We start from the raw sequence: 13,930 nt of genomic DNA on the forward strand, positions 1-13,930 counted from the left end.
TTGGAGTCGATTGAGGTGGAATTGGAGCCGAGGGAGAGGTGGTGCAGACAACCCCTGGATTTACAGTTCATTGTATCTGTTCGGTTCTTCACTCTGTTGTGTTGGGAGATTGAAACATCTCCTTGTCAATCTCCCTGGGTTGCCTTGCCAGTTGGTGGCATTTCTGTGGCGTATCTGTCTGTCTGTGCTTTGCATGGCTGGACACAAAGCTGGCATTGAGGCACCCTCTTCCAGCTCTCTTTCTCTCTCTCCCTTTCTCTCGTTTCAGTCAGATTCAGATGCAAATTGAGACTCTCAACCTCTGGAGCAGGAACTGGGCTTGCTTCCAAAATGGCACCCTATTCCCTATATAGTGCACTACTTTTAGACCAGGGCCCATATGTCTTAGTGCACTACATTTGACCTATGTAGGGAATAGGGTCCTATTTGGGACGTACCCTATGTTATTAGCATAGTTGACTCGCTGCTGCTTCCTGACTCGGTCCCTGTTCCCTTTTGTTTCTGAGAAGACAGACCAGACTCTAGGACCTTTTGTTTCTGAGAAGACAGACCAGACTATAGGACCTTGTGTTTCTGAGAAGACAGACCAGACTATAGGACCTTGTGTTTCTGAGAAGACAGACCAGACTATAGGACCTTGTGTTTCTGAGAAGACAGACCAGACTATAGGACCTTTTGTTTCTGAGAAGACAGACCAGACTCTAGGACCTTTTGATTCTGAGAAGACAGACCAGACTATAGGACCTTGTGTTTCTGAGAAGACAGACCAGACTGACTATAGGACCTTGTGTTTCTGAGAAGACAGACCAGACTCTAGGACCTTTTGATTCTGAGAAGACAGACCAGACTCTAGGACCTTGTGTTTCTGAGAAGACAGACCAGACTATAGGACCTTTTGATTCTGAGAAGACAGACCAGACTATAGGACCTTGTGTTTCTGAGAAGACAGACCAGACTGACTATAGGACCTTGTGTTTCTGAGAAGACAGACCAGACTATAGGACCTTTTGATTCTGAGAAGACAGACCAGACTATAGGACCTTGTGTTTCTGAGAAGACAGACCAGACTGACTATAGGACCTTGTGTTTCTGAGAAGACAGACCAGACTATAGGACCTTTTGATTATGAGAAGACAGACCAGACTATAGGACCTTGTGTTTCTGAGAAGACAGACCAGACTATAGGACCTTGTGTTTCTGAGAAGACAGACCAGACTGACTATAGGACCTTGTGTTTCTGAGAAGACAGACCAGACTCTAGGACCTTTTGATTCTGAGAAGACAGACCAGACTCTAGGACCTTGTGTTTCTGAGAAGACAGACCAGACTATAGGACCTTGTGTTTCTGAGAAGACAGACCAGATTCTAGGACCTTGTGTTTCTGAGAAGACAGACCAGACTGACTATAGGACCTTGTGTTTCTGAGAAGACAGACCAGACTCTAGGACTTTTTGATTCTGAGAAGACAGACCAGACTCTAGGACCTTGTGTTTCTGAGAAGACAGACCAGACTATAGGACCTTGTGTTTCTGAGAAGACAGACCAGACTATAGGACCTTGTGTTTCTGAGAAGACAGACCAGACTATAGGACCTTGTGTTTCTGAGAAGACAGACCAGACTCTAGGACCTTGTGTTTCTGAGAAGACAGACCAGACTATAGGACCTTGTGTTTCTGAGAAGACAGACCAGACTATAGGACCTTGTGTTTCTGAGAAGACAGACCAGACTATAGGACCTTGTGTTTCTGAGAAGACAGACCAGACTCTAGGACCTTGTGTTTCTGAGAAGACAGACCAGACTATAGGACCTTGTGTTTCTGAGAAGACAGACCAGACTCTAGGACCTTGTGTTTCTGAGAAGACAGACCAGACTCTAGGACCTTGTGTTTCTGAGAAGACAGACCAGACTCTAGGACCTTGTGTTTCTGAGAAGACAGACCAGACTCTAGGACCTTGTGTTTCTGAGAAGACAGACCAGACTATAGGACCTTGTGTTTCTGAGAAGACAGACCAGACTATAGGACCTTGTGTTTCTGAGAAGACAGACCAGACTATAGGACCTTTTGATGGCATCGGTCTGTTTGTTTCTGATTTACATTTATTTATTTAACCTTTTTTTATTTACCTTGGCAAGTCAGTTAAGAATGTGTTCTTATTTGACATTGACAGACTACCCCGACCAAACCCCTCCTCTAACCCGGACAACGCTGGGCCAATTGTGCGCCGCCCTATAGGACACCAGATCACGGCCAGTTGTGATACAGCCCAGGATCGAACCAGGGTCTGTAGTGATGCCTCTAGCATCACTACAGACCCTGCACTGAGATGCAGTGGCTAGACAGTTGCGTCACTCGAGAGCTGAAAAGACGGACCAGACAATTAGAACCCTGTGATGGCATCTGTTTGTTCGTTTCTGGTCTGGTCTGTCTTCTCAGACTATAGAACCCAGTGATGGCATCTGTCTGTTTGCTTCTGGTCTGTCTTCTCAGACTATAGAACCCTGTGATGGCATCTGTCTGTTTGTTTCTGGTCTGTCTTCTCAGACTATAGAACCCTGTGATGGCATCTGTCTGTTTGTTTCTGGTCTGTCTTCTCAGACTATAGAACCCTGTGATGGCATCTGTCTGTGCTCAGCCATTCACTTTTAATTGATTAGAACCTGGGAGGAATTAACTTTAGATTGGAGCCGTACGGATCCTGAGGCCTTAATGGTTTAAAGTAAAGCAGGTGAAGAGAGGACAGAAGTCCTACAACACTGTGAAGATGACTCCCAAATTGTACCCTATTCCATTGCCTATATAGTGCCCTACTAATGACCAGAGCCCTATGAGGAATAACGTGCCATTTGGGACACAGGCTAAGACCATACCCTCCGATGTAAAACTTCTTCAGCCAGCCATTTTAAATACAGCCACCCTTGCTGATATCCTAGAGTGTGAATGATACAGACGGAGTAGGATCTTAATTTGAGTCAGTTTGCTACAGCAGGAAAATGATCCTGCAGCAACAGGAAATGTGGATTATAATGTATTTTTTTGGAAGGGGGTTGATACATTTTTCGTGAGGGCAAATCAAGTCTGAAACTTCAAAGTGGAAATTACAAACTGTAGAAGCCTTTATAAAAACTAAAATACACTACAAGTTTGCAGGAAAATTCCCAGCAACAAGAGTGATCAAATGAAGGTCCTACATCTGTAGTTTGTCTTGCACCTGTGGAGAGGTATTTAAGCAGTACCGTTAAGCACTAGGCAGTACCGTTAAGTAGCATGTTCAGGCAGTATCATTAAGTAGCGTGTGTTCAGGCAGTATCTTTAAGTAGCGTGTGTTTAGGCAGTATCTATAAGTAGCATGTGTTTAGGCAGTATCTTTAAGTAGTGTGTTCAGGCAGTATCTTTAAGTAGCGTGTGTTTAGGCAGTATCTTTAAGTAGCGTGTTCAGGCAGTATCTTTAAGTAACGTGTTCAGGCAGTATCTTTAAGTAACGTGTTCAGGCAGTATCTTTAAGTAGTGTGTTCGGGCAGTATCTTTAAGTAGCGTGTTCAGGCAGTATCTTTAAGTAGCGTGTTTAGGCAGTATCTTTAAGTAGCGTGTGTTTAGGCAGTATCTTTAAGTAGCGTGTTTAGGCAGTATCTTTAAGTAGCGTGTTCAGGCAGTATCTTTAAGTAGCGTGTTCAGGCAGTATTTTAAGTAGCGTGTTCAGGCAGTATTTTAAGTAGCGTGTTCAGGCAGTATCTTTAAGTAGCATGTTCAGGCAGTATTTTAAGTAGCGTGTTTAGGCAGTATCTTTAAGTAGCGTGTTCAGGCAGTATCTTTAAGTAGCGTGTTCAGGCAGTATCTATAAGTAGCGTGTGTTCAGGCAGTATCTTTAAGTAGCGTGTGTTTAGGCAGTATCTTTAAGTAGCATGTGTTCGGGCAGTATCTTTAAGTAGCGTGTGTTCAGGCAGTATCTTTAAGTAGCGTGTTTAGGCAGTATCTTTAAGTAGCGTGTTCAGGCAGTATCTTTAAGTAGCGTGTGTTCAGGCAGTATCTTTAAGTAGCGTGTTCAGGCAGTATCTTTAAGTAGCGTGTTCAGGCAGTATCTTTAAGTAGCGTGTTCAGGCAGTATCTTTAAGTAGCGTGTTCAGGCAGTATCTTTAAGTAGCGTGTTCGGGCAGTATATTTAAGTAGCGTGTGTTCAGGCAGTATCTTTAAGTAGCGTGTGTTCGGGCAGTATCTTTAAGTAGCGTGTTTAGGCAGTATATTTAAGTAGCGTGTGTTTAGGCAGTATCTTTAAGTAGCGTGTTCGGGCAGTATCTTTAAGTAGCGTGTGTTCGGGCAGTATCTTTAAGTAGCGTGTTTAGGCAGTATATTTAAGTAGCGTGTGTTTAGGCAGTATCTATAAGTAGCGTGTGTTTAGGCAGTATCTATAAGTAGCGTGTGTTTAGGCAGTATCTATAAGTAGCGTGTGTTTAGGCAGTATCTATAAGTAGCGTGTGTTTAGGCAGTATCTATAAGTAGCGTGTGTTTAGGCAGTATCTATAAGTAGCGTGTGTTTAGGCAGTATCTATAAGTAGCGTGTGTTTAGGCAGTATCTATAAGTAGCGTGTGTTTAGGCAGTATCTTTAAGTAGCGTGTGTTTAGGCAGTATCTTTAAGTAGCGTGTTTAGGCAGTATCTATAAGTAGCGTGTGTTTAGGCAGTATCTTTAAGTAGCGTGTTCAGGCAGTATCTATCAGCGTTTTAACTACTTTGCAGATGTGAAACAGACATCATATCATATTCCCACTTCATAAACAGTTTAATATATATATATATATTTTACTCAGAATTCCATGACCGACCGACAGTAAGACATTGTTGGCAGAATAAATGGATGAAGTTCTATTCTGACATCATTCACCAATACATTTCTCAGTGTCCAACAAACATTGTTTTCAGGTTGTAGATCACACCTAGCCTGGTACATTGTTTTCAGGTTGTAGATCACACCTAGCCTGGTACATTGTTTTCAGGTTGTAGATCACACCTAGCCTGGTACATTGTTTTCAGGTTGTAGATCACACCTAGCCTGCTACATTGTTTTCAGGTTGTAGATCACACCTAGCCTGGTACATTGTTTTCAGGTTGTAGATCACACCTAGCCTGGTACATTGTTTTCAGGTTGTAGATCACACCTAGCCTGGTACATTGTTTGCAGGTTGTAGATCACACCTAGCCTGGTACATTGTTTTCAGGTTGTAGATCACTCCTAGCCTGGTACATTGTTTTCAGGTTGTAGATCACACCTAGCCTGGTACATTGTTTTCAGGTTGTAGATCACACCTAGCCTGGTACATTGTTTTCAGGTTGTAGATCACACCTAGCCTGGTACATTGTTTTCAGGTTGTAGATCACACCTAGCCTGGTACATTGTTTGCAGGTTGTAGATCACACCTAGCCTGGTACATTGTTTTCAGGTTGTAGATCACTCCTAGCCTGGTACATTGTTTTCAGGTTGTAGATCACACCTAGCCTGGTACATTGTTTTCAGGTTGTAGATCACACCTAGCCTGGTACATTGTTTTCAGGTTGTAGATCACACCTAGCCTGGTACATTGTTTTCAGGTTGTAGATCACACCTAGCCTGGTACATTGTTTTCAGGTTGTAGATCACTCCTAACCTGGTACATTGTTTTCAGGTTGTAGATCACACCTAGCCTGGTACATTGTTTTCAGGTTGTAGATCACACCTAGCCTGGTACATTGTTTTCAGGTTGTAGATCACACCTAGCCTGGTACATTGTTTGCAGGTTGTAGATCACACCTAGCCTGGTACATTGTTTTCAGGTTGTAGATCACTCCTAGCCTGGTACATTGTTTTCAGGTTGTAGATCACACCTAGCCTGGTACATTGTTTTCAGGTTGTAGATCACACCTAGCCTGGTACATTGTTTTCAGGTTGTAGATCACACCTAGCCTGGTACATTGTTTTCCGGTTGTAGATCACACCTAGCCTGGTACATTGTTTTCAGGTTGTAGATCACACCTAGCCTGGTACATTGTTTGCAGGTTGTAGATCACACCTAGCCTGGTACATTGTTTTCAGGTTGTAGATCACTCCTAGCCTGGTACATTGTTTTCAGGTTGTAGATCACACCTAGCCTGGTACATTGTTTTCAGGTTGTAGATCACACCTAGCCTGGTACATTGTTTTCAGGTTGTAGATCACACCTAGCCTGGTACATTGTTTTCAGGTTGTAGATCACACCTAGCCTGGTACATTGTTTGCAGGTTGTAGATCACACCTAGCCTGGTACATTGTTTTCAGGTTGTAGATCACACCTAGCCTGGTACATTGTTTTCAGGTTGTAGATCACACCTAGCCTGGTACATTGTTTTCAGGTTGTAGATCACACCTAGCCTGGTACATTGTTTTCAGGTTGTAGATCACTCCTAGCCTGGTACATTGTTTTCAGGTTGTAGATCACACCTAGCCTGGTACATTGTTTTCAGGTTGTAGATCACACCTAGCCTGGTACATTGTTTTCAGGTTGTAGATCACACCTAGCCTGGTACATTGTTTTCAGGTTGTAGATCACACCTAGCCTGGTACATTGTCTTCAGGTTGTAGATCACACCTAGCCTGGTACATTGTTTTCAGGTTGTAGATCACACCTAGCCTGGTACATTGTTTTCAGGTTGTAGATCACTCCTAGCCTGGTACATTGTTTTCAGGTTGTAGATCACACCTAGCCTGGTACATTGTTTTCAGGTTGTAGATCACTCCTAGCCTGGTACATTGTTTGCAGGTTGTAGATCACACCTAGCCTGGTACATTGTTTTCAGGTTGTAGATCACACCTAGCCTGGTACATTGTTTTCAGGTTGTAGATCACACCTAGCCTGGTACATTGTTTTCAGGTTGTAGATCACACCTAGCCTGGTACATTGTTTTCAGGTTGTAGATCACTCCTAGCCTGGTACATTGTTTTCAGGTTGTAGATCACACCTAGCCTGGTACATTGTTTTCAGGTTGTAGATCACACCTAGCCTGGTACATTGTTTTCAGGTTGTAGATCACACCTAGCCTGGTACATTGTTTGCTTCCTCCACCCATTCGCAATGACTCAATATTTTTGGACAAGTCAGTGTGCTGGCAGCAGCCACTCGATGTTAGTGGTGGCTGTTTAACAGTCTGATGGCCTTGAGATAGAAGCTGTGTTTTTTCAGTCTCTCGGTCCCACAGCTTTGATGCACCTGTACCTGACCTCGGCCTTCTGGATGATAGCGGGGTGAACAGGCAGTGGCTCTCGGGGTGGCTGTTGTCCTTGATGATCTTTATGGCCTTCCCTGTGACATCGGGTGGCTGTTGTCCTTGATGATCTCTATGGCCTTCCCTGTGACATCGGGTGGTGTAGGTGTCCTGGAGGGCAGGTAGTTTGGCCCCCCCGGTGATGTTCTTCTCTTGTTCTGCGTTTAGTTATTGATCTTGTTGATGTGTGTAACTGAGGGAGAGATCCTACCTTTTCTCTTTTTCATGGTTGTTTGATCAACAGGACTGTAAAGTTCCCAAATGTAAGAGGACTCCCCTGGTATTCATGTAACGGATGTGAAACGGCTAGCTTAGTGTTAGCGGGTGGTGCTGAGGTAACGGATGTGAAACGGCTAGCTTAGTGTTAGCGGGTGGTGCTGAGGTAACGGATGTGAAACGGCTAGCTTAGTGTTAGCGGGTGGTGCTGAGGTAACGGATGTGAAACGGCTAGCTTAGTTAGCGGGTGTTGCTGAGGTAACGGATGTGAAACGGCTAGCTTAGTTAGCGGTGGTGCGTGCTAAATAGCGTTTCAATCGGTGACGTCACTTGCTCTGAGACCTTGAGGTAGTGGTTCCCCCCTTGCTCTGTAAGGGCCGTGGCTTTTGTGGAGCGATGGGTAACGATGCTTCGTGGGTGTCTGTTGTTGATGTGTGCAGAGGGTCCCTGGTTCGCGCCCGGGTCGGGGCGAGGGGACAGTCTAAAGTTATACTGTTACATTTACATATTTGCAGAAATCCATTCAGGTGTATTTTGTGGCTTTTGGCCAATGTTTTCTAATGATCTAAAGTCGTGTTGCTACTTCCTGTAAACACACAGTCCAGTTCATAGTGAAGGATGACAGGCCCTACTGCCTGTAAACACACAGTCCAGTTCAAGGGAATGATGACAGGCCCTACTTCCTGTAAACACACAGTCTAGTTCAAAGGGAATGATGCCAGGTCCTACTTCCTGTAAACACACAGTCCAGTTCAAAGGGAATGATAACAGGCCCTACTTCCTGTAAACACACAGTCCAGTTCAAAGGGAATGATGCCAGGCCTGTGTACAAATGGCTTGTTTGCATAAAGGTCTACTGTATCTCTGATTGGCTCTGCTGCGCCGGTCTGCGTAGACTCCGGTCCAGGACAAGACAGTGTTTTTATCAGGGTTTTATTTACAATGGTGTCTATTAATTGTCCAAATGCCCGGCAACTTTCCCTGTTTATTGCTGTAGAATCATAAATGTCTTCTACGTCATTCACAAACATTGAACATGAATTTATGAAACTGTGAAAATGACCAAATCTAAGTGCTCATTGTCAATTTATTTTGAAGTGTCATTCTTCCTGGTGTGTGAGATTTTAATAAGATTTCCTGTTGCTAAACACTGTCAGTTCCACTATAAAGTAGCGTACAGTATCTTTAGGCCCTCTGTGTACCTGCCTGGCTCCCTGCCTGCGCTAAATCTCTGGCAGATTGTGAGGTCATCGTGTTTCAAGGCCTGTCGCCCGTCTTGGGCCGGCCCGTTAATTTAACCTCCCTCCTAATCTTCTGGTGACCCCCGTGCCGCTCGAGGTGAGAGACTCTTGGCTAATTACTGTTTTAAATCTAGTACACCACCTGCCTCGTCCCGCTCCTCCGCTGACTCCCTCTCTGATCATTCCTCTACTGCTGCCCCCCCTCCCCTTCCTACTTGACCCCTCCCGTGCGTCTTTGTGTCCGGTAGACACTGAGGGGTTTCGTCTTTAAGCCCCTGGACAGAAACAGCTGTGCTGAGATGACAGGCTTCTATGTTCAACCTTTCAGACATAATTGGTCAGAAGTTTAAGTGGGGTGGAGGGGTGGGTGGGTGTGCTTGCATGCAAGTGTGTGATTTGTGTGGAGCAATTGGTTCCATTATAGACTTGTCTTAGAGCCATAAGAGGGTAAACAAACCCACTAGTTATGATGAAAGGGGAACAGCGTTTCTATCCTGTAGTCTGCTACTCTAGTTGTTGTTATGATGAAAGGAGAACAGTTTCTATCCTGTAGTCTGCTACTATAGTTGTTGTGATTAAAGGAGAACAGCGTTTCTATCCTGTAGTCTGCTACTCTAGTTGTTGTGATTAAAGGAGAACAGCGTTTCTATCCTGTAGTCTGCTACTCTAGTTGTTGTGATGAAAGGAGAACAGAGTTTCTATCCTGTAGTCTGCTACTCTAGTTGTTGTTATGATGAAAGGAGAACAGAGTTTCTATCCTGTAGTCTGCTACTCTAGTTGTTGTTGTTATGATGAAAGGAGAACAGAGTTTCTATCCTGTAGTCTGCTACTCTAGTTGTTATGATGAAAGGGGAACAGAGTTTCTATCCTGTAGTCTGCTACTCTAGTTGTTGTTATGATGAAAGGAGAACAGTTTTTATCCTGTAGTCTGCTACTATAGTTGTTATGATTAAAGGAGAACAGCGTTTCTATCCTGTAGTCTGCTACTATAGTTGTTGTTATGATGAAAGGAGAACAGTTTCTATCCTGTAGTCTGCTACTCTAGTTGTTGTGATTAAAGGAGAACAGCGTTTCTATCCTGTAGTCTGCTACTATAGTTGTTATGATTAAAGGAGAACAGCGTTTCTATCCTGTAGTCTGCTACTCTAGTTGTTGTTATGATGAAAGGAGAACAGCGTTTCTATCCTGTAGTCTGTTACTCTAGTTGTTGTTGTTATGATGAAAGGAGAACAGCGTTTCTATCCTGTAGTCTGTTACTATAGTTGTTATGATGAACAGAGTTTCTATCCTGTAGTCTGCTACTCTAGTAGTTGTTATGATGAAAGGAGAACAGCGTTTCTATCCTGTAGTCTGCTACTATAGTTGTTATGATTAAAGGAGAACAGCGTTTCTATCCTGTAGTCTGCTACTATAGTTGTTATGATGAAAGGAGAACAGCGTTTCTATCCTGTAGTCTGCTACTCTAGTAGTTGTTGTGATGAAAGGAGAACAGAGTTTCTATCCTGTAGTCTGCTACTCTAGTTGTTGTTATGATGAAAGGAGAACAGCGTTTCTATCCTGTAGTCTGCTACTATAGTTGTTATGATGAAAGGGGAACAGAGTCTCTATCCTGTAGTCTGCTACTCTAGTTGTTATGATGAAAGGAGAACAGTTTCTATCCTGTAGTCTGTTACTCTAGTTGTTGTTGTTATGATGAAAGGAGAACAGCGTTTCTATCCTGTAGTCTGCTACTATAGTTGTTATGATGATGAAAGGAGAACAGAGTCTCTATCCTGTAGTCTGCTACTCTAGTTGTTGTTATGATGAAAGGAGAACAGTTTCTATCCTGTAGTCTGCTACTATAGTTGTTGTGATTAAAGGAGAACAGCGTTTCTATCCTGTAGTCTGCTACTCTAGTTGTTGTTGTGATGAAAGGGGAACAGAGTTTCTATCCTGTAGTCTGCTACTCTAGTTGTTATGATGAAAGGAGAACAGAGTTTCTATCCTGTAGTCTGCTACTCTAGTTGTTGTTATGATGAAAGGAGAACAGCGTTTCTATCCTGTAGTCTGCTACTATAGTTGTTGTGATTAAAGGAGAACAGCGTTTCTATCCTGTAGTCTGCTACTCTAGTTGTTGTTATGATGAAAGGAGAACAGCGTTTCTATCCTGTAGTCTGCTACTATAGTTGTTGTGATTAAAGGAGAACAGCGTTTCTATCCTGTAGTCTGCTACTATAGTTGTTGTGATGAAAGGAGAACAGAGTTTCTATCCTGTAGTCTGCTACTATAGTTGTTGTGATTAAAGGAGAACAGCGTTTCTATCCTGTAGTCTGCTACTCTAGTTGTTGTTATGATGAAAGGAGAACAGCGTTTCTATCCTGTAGTCTGCTACTATAGTTGTTGTGATTAAAGGAGAACAGCGTTTCTATCCTGTAGTCTGCTACTCTAGTTGTTGTTATGATGAAAGGAGAACAGCGTTTCTATCCTGTAGTCTGCTACTATAGTTGTTGTTGTGATGAAAGGAGAACAGAGTTTCTATCCTGTAGTCTGCTACTCTAGTTGTTGTTATGATGAAAGGAGAACAGCGTTTCTATCCTGTAGTCTGCTACTATAGTTGTTGTGATTAAAGGAGAACAGCGTTTCTATCCTGTAGTCTGCTACTCTAGTTGTTGTTATGATGAAAGGAGAACAGAGTTTCTATCCTGTAGTCTGCTACTATAGTTGTTGTGATGAAAGGAGAACAGAGTTTCTATCCTGTAGTCTGCTACTCTAGTTGTTGTTATGATGAAAGGAGAACAGTTTCTATCCTGTAGTCTGCTACTCTAGTTGTTGTGATTAAAGGAGAACAGCGTTTCTATCCTGTAGTCTGCTACTCTAGTTGTTATGATGAAAGGAGAACAGTTTCTATCCTGTAGTCTGCTACTATAGTTGTTATGATTAAAGGAGAACAGCGTTTCTATCCTGTAGTCTGCTACTCTAGTTGTTGTTATGATGAAAGGAGAACAGAGTTTCTATCATGTAGTCTGTTACTCTAGTTGTTGTTGTTATGATGAAAGGAGAACAGCGTTTCTATCCTGTAGTCTGTTACTATAGTTGTTATGATGAACAGAGTTTCTATCCTGTAGTCTGCTACTCTAGTAGTTGTTATGATGAAAGGAGAACAGAGTTTCTATCCTGTAGTCTGTTACTCTAGTTGTTGTTGTTATGATGAAAGGAGAACAGCGTTTCTATCCTGTAGTCTGCTACTATAGTTGTTATGATTAAAGGAGAACAGCGTTTCTATCCTGTAGTCTGCTACTATAGTTGTTATGATTAAAGGAGAACAGCGTTTCTATCCTGTAGTCTGCTACTCTAGTTGTTGTTATGATTAAAGGAGAACAGTTTCTATCCTGTAGTCTGTTACTCTAGTTGTTGTTGTTATGATGAAAGGAGAACAGCGTTTCTATCCTGTAGTCTGTTACTCTAGTTGTTGTTGTTATGATGAAAGGAGAACAGCGTTTCTATCCTGTAGTCTGTTACTATAGTTGTTATGATGAACAGAGTTTCTATCCTGTAGTCTGCTACTCTAGTAGTTGTAATGATGAAAGGAGAACAGAGTTTCTATCCTGTAGTCTGCTACTATAGTTGTTGTTATGATGAAAGGAGAACAGTTTCTATCCTGTAGTCTGCTACTATAGTTGTTGTGATTAAAGGAGAACAGCGTTTCTATCCTGTAGTCTGCTACTATAGTTGTTGTTGTGATGAAAGGGGAACAGAGTTTCTATCCTGTAGTCTGCTACTCTAGTTGTTGTTATGATGAAAGGAGAACAGTTTCTATCCTGTAGTCTGCTACTCTAGTTGTTGTTATGATGAAAGGAGAACAGTTTCTATCCTGTAGTCTGCTACTATAGTTGTTGTGATTAAAGGAGAACAGCGTTTCTATCCTGTAGTCTGCTACTATAGTTGTTGTGATTAAAGGAGAACAGCGTTTCTATCCTGTAGTCTGCTACTATAGTTGTTGTTGTGATGAAAGGGGAACAGAGTTTCTATCCTGTAGTCTGCTACTCTAGTTGTTATGATGAAAGGAGAACAGAGTTTCTATCCTGTAGTCTGCTACTCTAGTTGTTGTTATGATGAAAGGAGAACAGCGTTTCTATCCTGTAGTCTGCTACTATAGTTGTTGTGATTAAAGGAGAACAGCGTTTCTATCCTGTAGTCTGCTACTCTAGTTGTTGTTATGATTAAAGGAGAACAGAGTTTCTATCCTGTAGTCTGCTACTCTAGTTGTTATGATTAAAGGAGAACAGAGTTTCTATCCTGTAGTCTGCTACTCTAGTTGTTGTTATGATGAAAGGAGAACAGCGTTTCTATCCTGTAGTCTGCTACTATAGTTGTTGTGATTAAAGGAGAACAGCATTTCTATCCTGTAGTCTGCTACTCTAGTTGTTGTTATGATGAAAGGAGAACAGCGTTTCTATCCTGTAGTCTGCTACTATAGTTGTTGTTGTGATGAAAGGAGAACAGAGTTTCTATCCTGTAGTCTGCTACTCTAGTAGTTGTAATGATGAAAGGAGAACAGCGTTTCTATCCTGTAGTCTGCTACTCTAGTTGTTGTTGTGATGAAAGGAGAACAGAGTTTCTATCCTGTAGTCTGCTACTATAGTTGTTGTTGTTATGATGAAAGGAGAACAGAGTTTCTATCCTGTAGTCTGCTACTCTAGTTGTTGTGATGAAAGGAGAACAGAGTTTCTATCCTGTAGTCTGTTACTATAGTTGTTGTTGTGATGAAAGGAGAACAGTTTTTATCCTGTAGTCTGCTACTCTAGTTGTTGTTGTGATGAAAGGAGAACAGAGTTTCTATCCTGTAGTCTGCTACTCTAGTTGTTGTTGTGATGAAAGGAGAACAGAGTTTCTATCCTGTAGTCTGCTACTCTAGTTGTTATGATTAAAGGAGAACAGAGTTTCTATCCTGTAGTCTGCTACTCTAGTTGTTATGATGAAAGGAGAACAGAGTTTCTATCCTGTCGTCTGCTACTATAGTTGTTGTTGTTGTGATGAAAGGAGAACAGAGTTTCTATCCTGTAGTCTGCTACTCTAGTTGTTGTTGTGATGAAAGGAGAACAGAGTTTCTATCCTGTAGTCTGCTACTCTAGTTGTTGTTGTGATGAAAGGAGAACAGAGTTTCTATCCTGTAGTCTGCTACTCTAGTTGTTGTGATGAAAGGAGAACAGAGTTTCTATCCTGTAGT

At 42.4% G+C, this 13,930-nt stretch overlaps 3 protein-coding genes across 3 annotated transcripts in view; all 3 read left to right on the top strand.

Annotated features, from left to right (window-relative positions):
* Positions 1-13,930, top strand: part of LOC139392878 (beta-2-microglobulin-like) — a 321,541-nt gene that overhangs the window by 163,318 nt on the left and 144,293 nt on the right. The window lies entirely within an intron of this gene.
* Positions 1-13,930, top strand: part of LOC139392874 (beta-2-microglobulin-like) — a 613,933-nt gene that overhangs the window by 129,239 nt on the left and 470,764 nt on the right. The gene's annotated exons all lie outside the window — the stretch shown is intronic.
* Positions 1-13,930, top strand: part of LOC139392881 (carboxypeptidase M-like) — an 83,327-nt gene that overhangs the window by 9,228 nt on the left and 60,169 nt on the right. The window lies entirely within an intron of this gene.

This window comes from Oncorhynchus clarkii, chromosome 33 (genome assembly GCF_045791955.1).
Source record: "Oncorhynchus clarkii lewisi isolate Uvic-CL-2024 chromosome 33, UVic_Ocla_1.0, whole genome shotgun sequence".
Lineage (NCBI taxonomy): Eukaryota > Metazoa > Chordata > Actinopteri > Salmoniformes > Salmonidae > Oncorhynchus > Oncorhynchus clarkii.